At 58.0% G+C, this 16,750-nt stretch overlaps 1 protein-coding gene across 4 annotated transcripts in view; it reads left to right on the forward strand.

Annotated features, from left to right (window-relative positions):
* Positions 1-1,362: 1,362 nt before the first annotated feature.
* FRMPD3 (FERM and PDZ domain containing 3) overlaps positions 1,363-16,750 on the forward strand; it is a 62,908-nt gene continuing 47,520 nt past the window's right edge. For all 4 annotated transcript variants that reach the window (XR_012056067.1, XR_012056068.1, XM_030272307.4 and 1 more), the window contains exon 1: positions 1,363-1,528. The gene's annotated coding sequence lies outside the window, so the exon portion shown is untranslated. The remainder of the gene's footprint in view (positions 1,529-16,750) is intronic.

A 16,750-nucleotide genomic window follows, 5' to 3' on the forward strand; every position in this document is an offset into this window, starting at 1 on the left:
AAGAGTTCTGACATTAGGGCACCACATAAAACAAAACTTAATCCCCTTACATCAAGATCTGCCATGGACAATGTTGGAAAATTCTCATACTCTGCCTTTCCCAGTAGCAGATAAATATAAAGAATATTTCCTGAACTGAGATGTCAGAAAATGCTTTTGGAAAATCCTGATGAGATGGAGAGCAAGGGATTGACAGGACCGGGCAGGATTTCTTTACAGGCTCTGGAGAAGGAGCAGCATGGAGATACTGAGCTACCAATGGGGTTGAGTCCCCTGCTCCTGGCATGAGCTCTGAGATCATGGAGATAGGAGGCAGCAATTGTGACTGCAATTCCTGTCAAAGCTTAGAGCCAGGAAACTACATCCAAGTCCAACTCCTGTACAGAGCAAATGAGTTGCTTGAAGCTCTGATAAAGAATAGAATGGGAAGATGTGAAAAGTCATATGATGGAAGTCAGTCATATTTTCAAAGGAGGAATTTGTGGCTTGCAAATCTATTATTCTTTCTTGAGTACGTTAGCCAGCTAATAGTGCACTTGAATTCCTCAATTCCATGGTAACCTACCTCCCAGCCCTTGCTTCTCAATCTATTCGTAAGACACGCACACAAGCCTCCTTTCACGCATTGATAATGTAGTTTCCTTAAGAGGTTTTGTTGATTTTTTCCCCGCCAAGACTGGGAGGGTGGTTACCATGGAGTTACCTATGGACGGGCAGGCAGACTATCCCATGCCTTTGGAAAAGGGGATAAAGAGTAAGGGGACAATGTCTGCACATCATATATAATGTCTAAAGGTAATTAACAAAAAAGCTAATGAAGCGCTGCAGAAGGGTTTCACGACGTTTAGCGAGCCGATGACAACATGGCAAGCGGCATCCAAAGAGAAGCGCCACAGGCAGAGGGGCTGGCAGGGCAGGCCGGTGCGGCCCCAGAGCGGCGGTGCCCGGGGAAGGAGCCGCTGCCGCGGCAGGCGGGCGGCCGGGCAGGCTGGGGAAGGCGCCCGGCTGCGGGAAGGGGCGCGGGAGCTGCGGGGCTTTGCGGTGCCTGCCCCCCGCCCGGCTCCAGCGGCGCGGGGCTGGAGCGGGGACACCGGGCGGGAGACAGCGGAGAGATGCTGCGGCTGGGGCGAGGGGCTCCCGCGGTGCCCGCACCGACACAGCCCGTCCGTGCGCGGCCGGCGGGGACGCGGGGGCGATCCGCCGCTCCGGCGGGGGCGGGAGGGCTCCGCAGCCCCCGGCCGGGGGTCCGCCCGCCCCGGTGCCCGCCCCGCGCCCCGCCCCGCCGAGCCGCCGCCGCCCTCGCCCCGCAGACCGCGCACCGCGCTCGCCGCGGGCACGGAGCAGCGCCGGGCCGGGCGGGCCGATGGCGGGGCCGGGAGCCGCGGGGCGGCGGCAGCGGCGGCGGCGGGCCCCGGCCGAGCGCTGAGGCGGCGGGCCATGGGGGCGGCGGCGGCGGCGGGCTGCGGGAGCCCTGCCTGCCCGCCTCACCCGCGGCGCCTCCGGAGGGAGCGGCGGCGCCGGAGCCCAGGTGAGCCCTTGCCGGGGCGAGCGGTGCCCGGCGACACCCGTCGGTCCTGCCGCCGCGCGGGGAGCTCGCCGCCTGCCCCGGGATGCTCCGGCGGCACCGAGGGGATGCGAGAGGCGGCGGCTGCCGCCCCCTCCCCGCACCTCCGCACCGCAAGGAATGCCCGGCTCCCCGGGCGCGGGATGCCCAGGAGCCGCCGCCAGCCAGGAGGAGCTGGAGCCGAGCTCTGTCTCGTCCTCCGCTGGGAGCTCGGCCCGCAGGGTCAGCTGGAGATGTGCCCGTGGCCTTCTGCCGGTGGCGGGGTGATGCCGGGGTACCCCCTGCCCGCCGCTGCCGCTGCCTCGGTGGCCCTGGCACGGTGCAGCCGCGGAAGGTACGCGCCGTGATGCGCGGGAGGAGGAATCCGGCTGGAGGGGCTGGCGTGATCTGGATCGGATCGGTGCAGCTGGGCACCGCACGGACCTGAGATGGCTTTCCCCCATGGCGGGGCCCTGGGGAGGGAAGGCTGAGCAGAGAAAGTGGGGCTCGGGGCAGGGATCTCCACCACTTCCCCCTCAGGTCACCTTGGCGTGCTCCGGGGTGACAGTGCTCCTGCTATTAGTCTGGTACCACGGCATTTGCCATCATGAAGTGTGGCTGATTGTGCTGAAAGAACAGAGACAAACGCACTTGGCTTCTGGCTTGAGGCTTGTTTGGGTTTGGTTGTTTTTCCTCATTTTCCTATTTTAGAGCAATTTGGATGGGATGAGTTTTGCTCCTTGTCGGCAGCAGAACTGGTAGAGAGACGTGGCTTGCTTTTGAGGAAGTGCAGTTTGAAAAGATTCTCACCTCTCTCTTCTCTGATGACAACCAGAGCGCTGTGTGCCACCTTCAGCCTTCCGGTGCCTCAGTTTCCCGACGTCCACAAGGGAAAGGTCGAGGAGATAAAAGCTGGTTTGCGCCAGGGTGGGCTGGGATGTGTGTTCTTGTGTGTGAAACCTCTGCTGGCATGAGACTGCCTCGAGAGCAGAGTGGTTCTGGGTCAAGCCCGAGGGAAGCTGAGCCTGTGGCTCATCTTTGGGAGGAGGCAGGAGCTGAGTGCAGGGGAGGGCTGGCACTGCCTCTGTTCTGGGCACAGACCCTGGCAGGGTGCTCCCCGGGTTTAGCAGCCCTCCATACCCATCCATGAGCTGCTGGCATCCATGTTGTCCTGCAGTGAGGAGTTCCTGCTGCACCTGAGCAGCAAACAACACAGCATCCCGTTTCTTTCATAACAAATTGGGGGGTTTTGACTCCCACATCCCCTGTGGTCATGTCCTGCCCGGGCAGTGCCGTGTCCCCGTGCCTTGGAGCAGCAGCCTGTGGCTGAGCCGGCAGCCCCCCGCTCTCTGGCTGCTGGCTGAGGACCCCCGTGATGCTGAACTTCCACTTGCATTTGCTGCCACGCTTCTGTCTCCTTCCACTGTGGCTGTCACCCGCAGCCACCAGGACAGTGGGGCCCAGCCTTTGCCCGTGGGTGTCAGCAGCTTCTGGCTGGAGCTGGCTGTGGCAGCGCAGGGCTGTGGAGAGCTGGGGACTGGCTCCGGGTGCTGTGGGGCTGCTGCATGGAGGAGTGCTTGGTGCTGGGAGCAGCTGAGCTCCTCGGGCTCCGTGCTGCTGCTGCAGGAGCCTGTGGGGGAAATCAGCCCCCTGGGACACCCTGGCATGGCTTGGCAGCGTGGCTGCTCTCCTGGATTGACAGTTCAACGTGCCAGCTGCCCACTTGATCGGCATGGCAACAGCCACTGCGCTGCAGCTCTGCTTGGAAGCCACAACTTCAGCATTGCTGCAGGACCAGCCCGTGAGGGGGGCACAGGGTGCTGCTAGTTGGGTGCTCCACCAAGGGTAGCACTGAGCCAGCAGCATCCCACAGCTGGAGAGTGTCTGCCCCTTCCCAGGGCTTCAGCACTGCTGCCACCAAGCACTGTGGCTTGTCCTGGTGTGATGTCCCCAGTGCTGTCCCCAAGGGCCAGTGCTGCTGCCAGCAGCTCACTCAGCTGCCCAGGAAGTTTTATCAGCTCAAGAGAACTGGGATCACTTGTTAAGGATGGACCTCTGGAGCAGACAGCTGCCTCTGGCTTGCTGAAGGACACACCTTTTTCCACTTGATCCACCTAAAACAGACTCTTTCTTCTTCTGTGGCTCCTTCTGGGGGTGTGTTCAGCTCCCTGCTTCTTGGAGGGCTGGAAATCTCTGATCTGGCTGGATAGGAATCCTTCTGGCTGGCTCCACAGGGAAGAGAGGGATAGCTGCTTCACGGCCTTCTGTGAGGCTGAGGGAGCTCTGCCCATCCTCTGCTCGTGCTCTGCTCCTCATCCACCTCTTATGGTGGGAATTGTCTTCCTTGAAAACGGAGAGCCAGGAGAGGGCAGGGGGAGGCCCTGCATGTACCAGAGCAGAGACTTCTACAGCCAGGACAGACATAATGGCCAGAAGCCAGCTTTGAGGATCTAGCAGTCAAGAACCTTTTCATGCCACTTGAAGAGACGATCAGAACACCATGGCTGGGTGTGGGGTGGTAGAGGAGCTTCAAATCTGGTGCAGCCACACCTGCACTGAGGGAACAGCATGCCCAGATTTCATTTTTGCTCGGTACTGTGAGTGCTCACATGCATTCACAGATGGGCCTTAGGAGTGCACAGATCCTCCCCTGTGGAAAAACCACTGCCATGCCTTGCCACACCTCCATCCCTGACCCCTCCATCCCTGCCTGCACAGCCTGAGCATGCACACAGATGCCTGGTGACGTTGGGAACACTTCTGAGCTCCCTCGTCATTCTCCCTCTCTTTCAAATTAAGCAAGAGCTGGGCTCAACAGCAAGTCAATAGCAAGACTTATCTCTTAAATAGCGTTATTGATTGGCCAGGAAGCCTGGTTTTGTATCAATAGACGCGTGCACACGCAGGCGAGTCCTGTGGCAGCTCCTGGTGGTGCAGAGATGGTTTGTTGCAGGTAGGGACACACGTGTCAGCCCATGTGAGGAAGATGCAGCTCTCCATTGAGAGCAAGGCGAGGCACCCCAAGGTCTTTGGTTATGGGCCTTTCACATCTGACCAGCATTATTGTGCTGCCTTGACCACCCTTGGACATGTGTCCCTTTCTTCCTGGCACGTGACATTGTGATGCAGGACCTCTGCCACCTTGCTTTGCCTCTGCAGGGAGACTTCTGGACTCTGCCTTTGGAGAGCACATGCAGATGTCTGCCCACAAATTGTGTGGTCTCCTCAAAGGTCACTGACCCTGCAGAGATCCTTCACATGGGAGACTTGGGCTAGATGTGCAAAATTCAGTCTGCTGTAGCATCACCCAGAGTGACTGGTTGGAGAGGAGGATGGATGAAACAGGCTGGACCCATCCTGCCAGGGAGGGCATTGCCTTGTGTCCAGCTCGGGCTGGCGGTGCAGGCTGTGAGCTGACACGTGTGGGGAGTGTGGTGGCACCTGGCTGAGCTCTGCATGGCAGTGTGGCAGGGAAGGCAGCTGGCTGCCATGAAAGGCAAAGTGCCGCTGCTCTCGAGCTATCTCCCTCATGTAACGGGCAGTGGGTGGAGGGGGGTTCCCATGGGCTGTGAGGTTTCCCTGGCTTTGTTCCTCAGGGCTCAGAGTGGCCCTTGTCCCTCAGAGGTGGCAGAGTGCTTGCAGCAGCCGGGTCGTGCGTGGCTCGCTGCTCAAGGCCCTGTTTGCCAAGGTGCCTGCGCTGCACATGCCTTCATAGCGTGGAGCCAGCCCCTCGTGTGGGGACAGACAGAAGAGGGCCAGGGACTGGAGCTGGGTGTGATCAGAGCTGTGTCCTTCCCTCTGTGCAGCACCACTGCTCTCCCTGGAGCAGCCCAGGGCCCTGGAGCCCTGGCTGCTCTGTCCTCCAGGGTCGTGGAGCACAGCCAAGGTAAGTGATGCTCGTGAGAAGAATTGCAAAACCTCCTGCTGGCTTTGCTGTAGCGAAGTTCGGGCTGGGGCAGTTTTGCCCTGGTGCTGCAGAGCCCTGTTGCCCAGCCTTGCTCGGGGCTGGGAGCCACAGCAGCCAGCCTTGCTCACCTCGCCACGCGTGCTAACTCACACTCACTGTGCCAGACCACGGCCCCGTGCCCCAGCCTTGCCTTGGACCGTGCTGCCCGGTGCTCTGCTCTGTCCTGGCATTAGCTAAGGCTGAGGGAGGTGTCAGCAGCATTGTCCCAGGCAGCTGGAACAGCACAGATGATCTGTAGGGTCAGCTCGCCAAAGCCTGGCGGGTAGGGGCTTGTAAGACCTGGGTGCGTCACTTTAGCTGATCAGTGGGCACAGGAAGTTCTTGGCTGTCATGCCTATGTTTCCATGTTATAAATGTGTGTGGATATGTAGCACTATAAGATCTTGCTCCTGTTTGGACCCTCTCAGCGATTTTGTAGACAGTGGCTGCCCGCAGCAAGCGCCGGTTGCTTGATCTTAGCCAGCCAATCTATGCAGGGATCTCGGGAAAGAACAGTTGGGGTTTTATGAAGCTGGCATAATTTACAGCTAAAATAGCACACCAGATATATGTCCAATCCAATCTCCTTTGTAATCTTGTTTTCATTAATGCCTCCAGGGTGGTGATGGGAGGAGTAAGGAAAGCAAACTGCAAAGGGAGTTTATTACCCATGCCAGGGAGATTTGCATGATGCTCTGCATTAAATGACCTCAATTTGCAGAGGTTAAAGCTGGCTGTGGTGGTCCCTGGCTTTAGGGGTGTCTCCTGCCTGTGCTGGGGGCACAGAACATAAATCCTTTTGCAGATGGCTGTGGGTGTGTTCAGGCCCATGCACACTGTGGAGCTGTCCCAGAGCCTGCTCCTGTGACCAGGCAGGAGAAGCGATGCGATGCAGCCGTGTCACCCTGGCCAGCTCCACTGGAAAAGAAACGAAATTATCTCCCAGCCGCTGCCTTTGCAGGTTGCATTTCTCCTTAGTGTTCAAACGACATATTGTCCCAGATCTCCTGCCAATAGCAGGGAGCAAACTGATAATGCAGCTGCTATTAATAAAGCAGCATTGTTGCATATTCATATCAATCAGACTCCTAATTCCACAACATTTTTTCACGAAGAAAAGGCAGTGCTTCACTGGGGCGATGGAGGAAGCTGTCAGGTGGGCTGGTGTTGGAAATGCCTTTCACCAGCGCTGGCAGAACTTACTCCCCTCACGTTTCTTCCCTTGGGGATTCCTGCACTGGGGTCCTCATCCAGCTCCCCTTCAGCTTTCCTTCTCCCTGGGAGCGCTGAGCTAAAAGGTGGGATCCCCAAGGCAGCTGCAGAATCCCCAGGGCACTGTCACTGTGGGGAAACACGAGCGGTGCGAGACGGAGAAGTGCTGAATTCCAGCGGCTGGTTTGGCAGGAGCGGTTCCGTGCTCTTCCCCATTTTATATAGACATTTTCGCATATTATGCAAATTTCAAAGCAAAGTATGGAAAATCTGGGTATAAATCTGGGATGTATGTATGTTTGTACAGCCCTTAGAGAGGAAAGTATACCACAGAATTCTGGCCGGTGGATAAATATATTTACACTGCCATTCCTGCGGAAAAATATGCTTTTTGTCATTGCTATAGTATAAAAAAAAGTACTGTCTCCAAAACTGTAGCAGCACTTTATGGTACACTATAAATTGGAAGAGATACCTGATTATTCATAGAGTATTATGGAGGTCTCAGTGACTTCACCACTAAGCCCACACCAATACTTTGTCCATAAAGCAAAGCCCTCTCTCTGGCTTCTTTGTGATTGAATTCAGTATCCAGATTTGGCCAAATAAATCTTGTGAGGCTGAGCACATTTTTCTATGAATGTTTTTCTGGAAATTCTCCCTTGCCCTCGGGCTGGGAACGTTTTGAAGCCTTAGCTGTGGGATCTCCAAGTCCTAAACCAAGCCTCACAGCCTCGAGCCTTTCCAAGCTCTCTCATCCCTGGCGCGTGTCAAAGCTGCTCCCAGCCCATCCCTGAATCCTCTGGCTCCTGGCACGTGCCAGGGAATGGAGCATGGTTGTTCTGCCAGGTTCCGTGGTGGCAGCCCTGGGGAGTGGGCTGGCGTTGAGCCCTCCTGGCAGCAGCTGTCAGTCGCTGCAGCAAACAGTTTCCAAGCAACTCGGAGTCTGAAAAGACTCCTGATAGAGGTTTGTGATATTAATTGGAGTTATGGAAAGGAGCAGCGCTGAAGGAGATGTAGGAAGGGCAGCTGCTGTGGTGTCACCAGCATCCTCCTGCCTTCAGTCGTGCCACAAGTGCTGGCATGAGAGGCTGGCACAGCCACAGCTCTGGTTCCCCTGCCATGCCATGGCTTGCAGGGCATTGCTGTCCTGCCAGCTCTTCAGCTGGGCACTGGGGCAGATGGAGAGGAGGCAAAAGCTGTGGTGCCTGCCCCAAAGAGCTTGTGTCTGGGGCCTCCATCCAGCTTGGGCACCCTCTCTGAGCATTGCTCAGCTGTGTCCCAGCCTGCAGCGAGTGCTCTGCTCACCTGGGGACAGGTGGGAGAGGGGCACTGGGTGGATCAGGTGGGTCTGGCTCCCTGTGCAGACACCCAGCCTCCATCCATGCCATGCCATGCATATTCTCTCTGGAGGCTTAATTGCTTCTTTCAGGTCATATTTCCTTGGTCTGCCTTTCTTTATTTCCAATATTTCAATGCTCTCTTGAATCTTGTGCTCACTTCCACTATGGTCAGCAGCCACTTTTGAGCATCCATCTCCTTCTCTTCATCTCTGCTGTTGCTTGCACCCACTGGGCTGTAATGGGGGCATTCCCACATGGCCTGGTCAGTGCTGGGAGTTACCAGCCAGTGCTGCCTTCAGGTAGAGAGAGCACTGAGAAGGCAGTGTCACAAGACACTGAAGGCACTTGCACAAACCTGTCCCTACACATGCAGCACTTTGGAGGTTGTTCCCTCAATTCCTTGACAAGTACAAGCTGGAAATGCTCCTCCTGCTGCTGCACAGAGCCCTGGGAGGGTGATGTGGTGCCAGTGGGACATGGACCAGGAGCTGCCATCAGTGTCACACCTGCCTTGGCTGTCACATCCCTCCTAGCAGCTGCTGGGGTTGCGCCCACGTCTCTCAGGGGAAGGCTTGGAGTGGTGTCTGGTTTGTACCATGGCTGGTTACTCTCCAGCCCCATGCAAGTGTCTCCCATCCCAGGGGCAAACAGCGATTCCAGCACTACACTCTGGTCAGGGTCGTCTGGGAAGGATTTAGTGGCTTCTTGTTGTATGAGTACTGAGTGTCCCTAAGTGGACTGGCAGCAAAAATCCCTAAACATCTGCAGAGGACCATGATGGTGCCTGGAAAAGTTCCAATACAACAGAGGAGGATCTTACTGCCTGGATGCCTGAGCTGTTTGTCCTCAGGGTAGTGAAAATCCAGGCTGGAACTTGTTGGCCTGGGGAGATAGGTGGTGTGTGGGCAGCTGAGGGGTTCAGGTGCAGAAAACTGTGGCCACGGAGGAGGCAAGCAGGATCTCTGCCTTCATCCCCATCAGCAAAAGCATGGAAAGGAGTGCTGGGACACTTCCCTGTGCTGACTGATGCTGGTGGGAGAGGCCAGCAGTGCTCCTGCTAGGGTTTCTGAACTCTCAGAAACCTGAGCCCGAGGGAGGAGAGCTGCCAGGGCAGTGCTCCCCAGGATTTGAGCTCTGATGTCCGAAGCTAAGCCCTTCCTTGGCAGAGTGAGTGTGTCTGGGTGTGACAGACAGCTGGGAACAAGCCCACTTTGTCCACATTGGAGGCTGGACCTGCAGTGCCCCCTGACAGACCTGCACAGCCTCCATAAGCAGTGTCTGGTGTGAAGCCATGCAGTGGCAGTGTGCAGGAGCTGTGCCCGCTCTCACAGCACCAGCCCTGCTGAGGGTGGATCTGCCACCCCCCTGCCTGTGTCAGGGCTCCACGCTAAGGGCTTGGCAGCTCCTCGGGCTGATGTGGGGTTGTCACAGCAGCAGGGCTGGAATTGTGGGGAGAAGGAAGGTGCTGGAGCAGCCTGTGGGATGCTGGACAGGAGGGAGGAGAGACCAGGCACTGCCACCTGGTCACTTGGTCCCCAGCAGGGTGGAGCAGTGGAGGCCAGGCTGGTTCCATGGGAAGTGGGTAGAAACTGAGGTCAGTCCTGCTGGGTGAACTGGCACCTCCAGCAAGCCCCTTGCCCCCAGCACAGCACAGGATGCTTGATTTTGGGAAGGAGTAAGAGAGTTAGAGCTAACTGAGAAGTCAGGAGCTGTGCTGGTAGCAGGTGGGATTCCTGGTGTCACAGGGGAGCTGCGAGGTGCCTGTGCTGTTTGCTGTGGCTCTGCAAGCAGGAGGCTCTGGCTTTTCTTACCTTTGTGAATTTACCTTTCTGTCCCTTCTGAGGTAGCCTGAACTCAGGATGGCAAGGGAGATAAGGAGGGATCGGGTTTTTTGCTGATGAAAACCAAATCCAACAGATGCATTGTTGTGAGCAATTACTGACCTTGCAGGAGTGCAGAGGCCACAAAGAGCTTTCTGTGGAAGAGAAGACCTGCCTGGGCAGCCTGCAGGGTCTTGGGGATACTGAGGGCAAGATTCATCTCTCCCTGTGCATGGGAATAAACTGCTGGATGTGTCGTTGGGACACTCAAATCCAGAGATGGATTTCAAGAGGCAATGGCTCTCATGGTCCAAATGGGCAAAGTCCTGGTCCCCAGGCAGGCATTTCACCCTGGAAATGGAAAACGGGTGACCAGGCAGCTCCTCTGTGTTCTGGTGGGGGCTGAGCTCCTACCTGCTGCCAGAGCCCCCAGGGTGGCCACCTACAGCAGGGCAGCAGCCAGGGGAGCCACCAAGGGATACCAAGGTTATGTGTGGTACTCCCGCTGTGTGCCAGAGCAGCACAGGGCTGTTTGCAAACAGGCTGAGCTGGAAGGTGCCCAGAGAGGGTCTGTGACAAGAGGAGGGAGGACAGGGTCATCCTGCAGGACTGGGGCTGCCTGGCAGCACAGGATCCCACGTGCAGGGACAGCCAGGCCGTCGGGAGCAGATGGGCTGGCTGTCTGCTCAGTCCAGCATCCCCTCCGCTGCTCCAGCAGGGCAGAATATGGGTCTCCACCTGCCCTGGAATACTGGAAAGGGGCTGGTGTCACCTGGCACGGGTGGGTGAGCAGGGGCAGGGTGTGCCCATGGAGACACTCGCTCTGGGACTGCTCCTGGCACGGGAGGGGATGCTGGGACCAGCACAGCAGCGCCTGTGCTGTCACAAATCTGCCTGGCATCAGTGCAAGGAGCATTCCCGCTGACTTCTGGCTTCTGTGCTCCACCAGCGTAGGAAACAGTGTCTCATGGCTGGCTCTGCTGGCATTTACTGCCTCACGAGCTGTCCTTCCTCCATGTGTGACATCAGCGAGACACGGAGAGCGGCTGCTGCCAGGCAGGTGAGGTGCTGGGGCAGGGTGCTGTGCCAGCAGCTCAGACCCATGTCAGGGCCCAGGGGCTCCAGCAGCACGGTGGGAAGCAGCTGTTCCCACACAGGGAAGCTGTATGGTTAAGGCACAGCAGTGTCATATCCGCTGTCTCTTTTAGTCCCACCTTGCTCTGAGGACAAGGTGGTGGCCAGGTGTGAAATGGTGCCACCCCTGCTGTGCTACCTGATGGCCCTTGTCTCATGTGTGTTACCCTCCATCCCAGCAAGTCCGTGCTTGATCCCCGTGCTTGACCAAAGCTGCCTCGTGCAGAGCTGAAATGGCTGTCAGGGTGCTCTGACAAGGATGGCACCACGCCTGTGGCACTGCTCTCAGCAGTGGGGCAGCCACCCTCACCCCTGTGGCTCTGGCACCAGCTGCGCAGTCCACTCAAGGCCTTGGGGGTGAAAACCAGACCCATGGTGGCAGTGGATAGGGCTGGGAGAAGCCCAGAGCAGCAGAGCACAGCCAGGGCTGTGCAGGCTGGCACACTGAGCCCTGCTGCTCTCGAGCCAGTGGTGCCAGGCCTGGGGAAAGCCATTGTCCCATCCCAGGGAGGATGTGCTGCAGCAGGACAGTCCCTGCCTGGTGAATTGAGACCCAAAGGTCCCCCTTGAGCCTTACCCTAACCAGCCTTGTGGCTGCTGCTGTCCCAGCCCATTCTGGGTGTCCTACAGAGGTATTTCTCCCCCAGTGCCATTCTCCATTGTTGCCTCTCTCTCCATACTTCTGCTCCACCTCTGGGAAGTCTGGCCTGTCCCACCCCAGTGCAGCAAGTGTGGGGCACTGGGCAGCAGTGGGATACCCTGCTCTGTTCCTGGCAGCACCTCGGCCTCTTCTCTGCACTCTGGGTCTCGTTGGCCGAGTGCCTTCTGCTTCTGTGCCTCAGTTTCCTTGTTCTTGCAAGGAGAATGAGTGTCTTGAAGTGTTTTGGGTGGAAAGGGAAACGCCATGCACCATCTCTGTCCCTGATGTGATGGTCACCAGGCTGTGGTGGCCTCCTAAAGCCCCTTTGCCCAGGGAGGTCCCTCTCCACCTCTCAGCACTATAAATAGATGTGATGCAGCTCTTGGCTAAACAAATTTTCTCCACAGCTCTTTTCTTTCCTACTCAGAATTCAGGGAACATCATTTTGGTAACCAAGGTATTTGCATAATCAGTATTTTGTGATAATTGCTCCCTTTCAGAAGAGGTGCTTATCATCCCATCAGGTTTTGAGGAGCTTGTGCTAGCTCTGAGGCCAGGCAGGGAGGAGGTTTCCAAAGGGGAGTGGCTGGGTTGCTGCCCTGTGGTTTGGGGGATGCCTCCCCCAAGATGAGGGGGATCAGAAGAGCCTTTTGTCTCTGGGCTTCTACACCATCAGCGATCTGCTGCAAGTCCTTTCCTCCCCCCATGCCTCAGTTTCTCCTTAGTCCCAGAGTCTCTGAGCTGGGAGGGAGAAGATGCCCCGGTGCAGTGGGACACAGGGTCTGCATCTCTGCAGGAGCTGCCTCCCAGGGCTGGTCCTTCTTGTGGGAATCCAGGGCTTCCCTCTGGCTGCCCTGGCAGGTCTGGGACCCTGGCAGGGGTCAGGAACCCCCCTGAACAGAGCCCCCAGAGACACTGTCTGTGATCTCTGTCCATGGAAAAGAGTTTTAAATCTTACAGGATGAATTATCAGCTCTGAATGTTTGATATGAGTAATAATTAAGTGTGGCACGGGTGCAAAAGTAAAATTTTAGGATTCTAGATAAGGGGTCCAAAGGGGACAAGATGGAGGAAATTGGGTGTGCCTTGTCCTTTTTCTCCTTCTTCATGCCCTCCATGTTTCACTGTGGTGTTGGCATTTTTCTGTTGGTTCAGGCTGGGGACACACTGTCCAACGTAGGTGACAGATATTGGCACGTTATTGTAAATCCAGCACAGGTAGTTTGTGGTATTTAATGTTTGTACCATCCCACTGAGGGCAGAGCCCCACACGCTGCCCTGCAGGACAGAGCTGCGGCAGGGCAGCAGAACATGTTAGAGATAAGCAGAATAAACAACCTTGAAACCAGCACAGACGAATTATGACTTCTTCTTTGGCAGCGGGGCTGAAAGACAGAGACTTTCTACAATCTGGGAATCATCAATACCACGGATTCCAACACTTCTCTCCCTGATGCCGTGGCACAGAAAAGCATCCTTTGGGAGTGGCTTTGCAATGGTTTATAGCCCCCAGCCCAGTGGGGCAGGGTGGGAGCGCGGGGCTGTCACCCAACTCTCCATGGGGACACCCTGGGCTGTGCCCATGTCGCTGTCACTGCAGCTCTCAGGGGCGAGTGGCAGCCGGTGGCTGGCGTGCCAGCGAGTCCCCCTCGCCCGCCCGGCAGCGTGACTCACTCCCCGAGCGGCAGCTCCCACCCGGCAGCGTCTCCAAGGAAGGCAGGAGCCGTGTCCCAGCGGCTGGAACGGGGAGCCATCACCCCAATCCCGGCTGAGCAGGCTGGAGCTCCATCCCTGCCGGGGAGAGCCGGGAGGCAGCCGGGGCACGGAGCGGGCAAAGCAGGCAGCAAAAAGCAGCACAGCCTGCTGTTCCCCAGCGCCGGCAAAGGCTGGAAAGGCTGCCAGGAGGGCGGCTGCCGGCTGGGATGTGGCAGTGAGTGAGAGAAATGCCTGGCTCGGAGGGCTCAGCCACCCCCAGGCCCGGAGGAGAGGCAGGCAGCTCCCTGCAGGCTCGCAGGCCGCTCTTGGGCTCTCAGGCCGCCCTCGGGCTCTCAGGCCGCTCTCAGCTCTCAGGCCGCTCTGGGGCTCTCAGGCCGCTCTCAGGCTCTCAGGCTGCTCTCGCGCTCTCAGGCCACTCTTGGCTCTCAGGCCGCTCTCAGGCTCTCAGGCCGCTCTCGGGCTCTCAGGCCGCTCTCGGCTCTCAGGCCGCCCTCGGGCTCTCAGGCCGCTCTCGGGCTCTCAGGCCGCTCTGGGGCTCTCAGGCTGCCCTCAGGCTCTCAGGCCACCCTCAGGCTCTCAGGCCACTCTCGGGCTCTCAGGCCGCTCTCGGCTCTCAGGCCGCTCTCGGCTCTCAGGCCGCTCTCGGGCTCTCAGGCCGCTCTCGGCTCTCAGGCTGCCCTCGGGCTCTCAGGCCACTCTCGGGCTCTCAGGCCGCCCTCGGGCTCTCAGGCCGCTCTGGGGCTCTCAGGCCACTCTCGGGCTCTCAGGCCGCTCTCGGGCTCTCAGGCCGCTCTCGGGCTCTCCGGCCGCTCTCGGCTCTCAGGCCGCCCTCGGGCTCTCAGGCCGCTCTGGGGCTCTCAGGCCGCTCTCGGGCTCTCAGGCCGCTCTCGGGCTCTCAGGCCGCTCTGGGGCTCTCAGGCCGCCCTCGGGCTCTCAGGCCACTCTGGGGCTCTCAGGCCGCTCTCGGGCTCTCAGGCCGCTCTCGGGCTCTCAGGCCGCTCTCGGGCTCTCAGGCCGCTCTGGGGCTCTCAGGCCGCTCTTGGGCTCTCAGGCCGCTCTCGGGCTCTCAGGCCGCTCTGGGGCTCGCAGGCTGTCCTCGGGCTCTCTGGCCGCCCTCGGGTTTGCTGCCGTTCAGCCTCTGCTGGCCTCCAACACTTGTGCCTTGCTCCTGCAAAGCCCAGGCGTGCTGGCACAGCCCCGGTGTGCCTGTGGGTCTGGGACAGGCGGTGATTTGGAAGCAGCCCGGCAGCGGGGCAGAGGTTACAGCATCCCTGCGCTCCCTGACTGCGAGAGGGAAAACGGCGCGTCCTGCTCTGCGCCCAGGCAGCAGTGCTGTGCCTGAGCTGACTGCCAAGCAGGGGCTGGGGCTCCTTGCAGCACGGATCTCAGTGCTCACCGAGCCATCCCTGCTTCCTTCTCTGCGTCACTCCCCGGCCCCTGCACCGCGATCCTTCCCGGCTTCACACCCAGCTCCTCTCCTGCCTGCTCCATCCTCCGTGCCTTGCTTCTGTGCTGCCATCAGCCAGAGAGCACAGGCTGCTCCTGCCCCAGCTGTTTCCCCAGCTGTATTACGTCTCTATTTATCTATATAAAATTTCATGTCATTCATTGTCCTAAAAGGTTGGCAGGTAATTGTTATTACCATCCTTCCTATGTGCTGGCCTCTCCTCTCTCCCTGCTAGTTGGATATCCCCTTCAAGTTTAATCCCCTGGGAATTTACATCGTCTTTGCAATCCCCAAGGGAACAGTGCTGCTAAATCCAGGTCCCAGTGCTGGCCTCTGGGAAGCCCTTAATTCCCGTTCCCATTAGCAGAATGCCCAATTAACAACCCCTTGTGATTCCTCTGCTGGTCCTGCTCCCCACAAGAGAGGTCTGGGGCTGGCTGTGTGGGTGTGGATATGATGGAGTCCATGCCCTCTTGCCAGACAATCCATCCTGGGATGCTGGGATGTGCCAGCACTGTTTGCCCCACACCCTGCAGACCCCCTTCAATTCCTTACAGGGCTAGGGAAGGCTTCAAACTGCTTTGCATGCACCGCTTTGCCTCAGAGGCTCCACAGACCCCCCAAACCCCATGGAGGTTTCTCATTGCAGCCCCCCCAGGCCATCTCATGAGCAGGGTGGGTGGTGGGAAGGGGTGAGGCTGCCCTGGAGCATCTCCCAGGCTTGGGATCTCAGTGTCAGAGAGCTTTTGCAAGGGTCCTTTCTTCTGGTGAGGCAGAGGATGCTGTGAAGCACTTCTATGCTTCGTTGGGTTTTGTGCTTTGCTTTTTTTCCCCTTTAATGGGAATTTTATTCTGTGCATGGAGCAGCTGGTGATTCTTCTGGCTGCTGCCGTATCACCTTTGAGCAATGCTCATGAGACTCCTCTTTTCACTGCCTGTACAGAGAACTTGAGCAGAGGAGCCCTGGGTCTGTTCCCACTGTAACCCAACTGATGAGAGAGACATTTCTGAGAAGGCAGGAGACACCTGGGCCTGCCTGGGGTGGGGACACAGCAAAGAGACCTGGGGAGCTGTGGGGGTTCACAGGGGTCTATATAATCACAGCCAGCAAAGAACAGTGTGTGCCCCACTAATGGGTAACAGCAGTAAAAGGCTGATACTGAGTTTTATCTCTTCTTTTGAAAGGTGTTTTCCTAGTCAGAATCCTCAAGTTCCAGAGGGGAACCAGGCTTTAGCCGGGGGAGGGAAGAAAGCATTCCCCAAGGTGTGGGGGCCTTTCCAGAACTGTGGGTTCCTCCTGAAAGGAAGAAATGCTGTGGGAGAGAAGTGGATGCTCCAGTCTCAGCTCCCATCCCTTGGCTCTGTAAGAGGAGATACAGGGGTTCACTTTGTTTCAGCTCTTCAGAGGAGGTCCCTTAAAAAGGGAATATCTTCCCTTGCTGCCTGCTCAGGCAGGGTGAGATCCCAGTTAGACACTCTCTGCTGATGTGACACTAAGGACTTGCCTGTGTTTACCTGCCCCGGCAGAATTCCTGCAAACGAGGTGCCAGCAGGGATGCTATGCTGGCTGTGTGGGTTTTGCAGCACCACTGGAGCAGGGCTGGGGCTGTGGTCAGGAGGATGGTGCTGGCATGCAGCCACGGCAGGCGGGGAGCTTCGAGCTGACAGCATCTCACCACTCGCTCATCACCTGGCGCCTGCTCAGCAGAGGGACCTTGTGGGAAAGGCTGGAGCAGCAGGTGTGCTAGGCACAGCTCCTGCAGGCCCCTCTGCTGATGAGGTGGCACTTTGTTAGCCCAGCTCCAGCACAGGCTGCTTTCCCAGGAATCACCTGCTTGTCATGAAGAGCAAAGGCCACGCAGAACACCGGTGGGTCTCTCAGTCCCTGTATGATTTGGGTGCAGAGCCCTGCCCCTGCCTGTCCGTGAAGGAGCAGAGGAGTCTCTGAT

This window comes from Taeniopygia guttata, chromosome 4A, assembly GCF_048771995.1.
Source record: "Taeniopygia guttata chromosome 4A, bTaeGut7.mat, whole genome shotgun sequence".
NCBI classification, from domain to species: Eukaryota; Metazoa; Chordata; class Aves; order Passeriformes; family Estrildidae; genus Taeniopygia; species Taeniopygia guttata.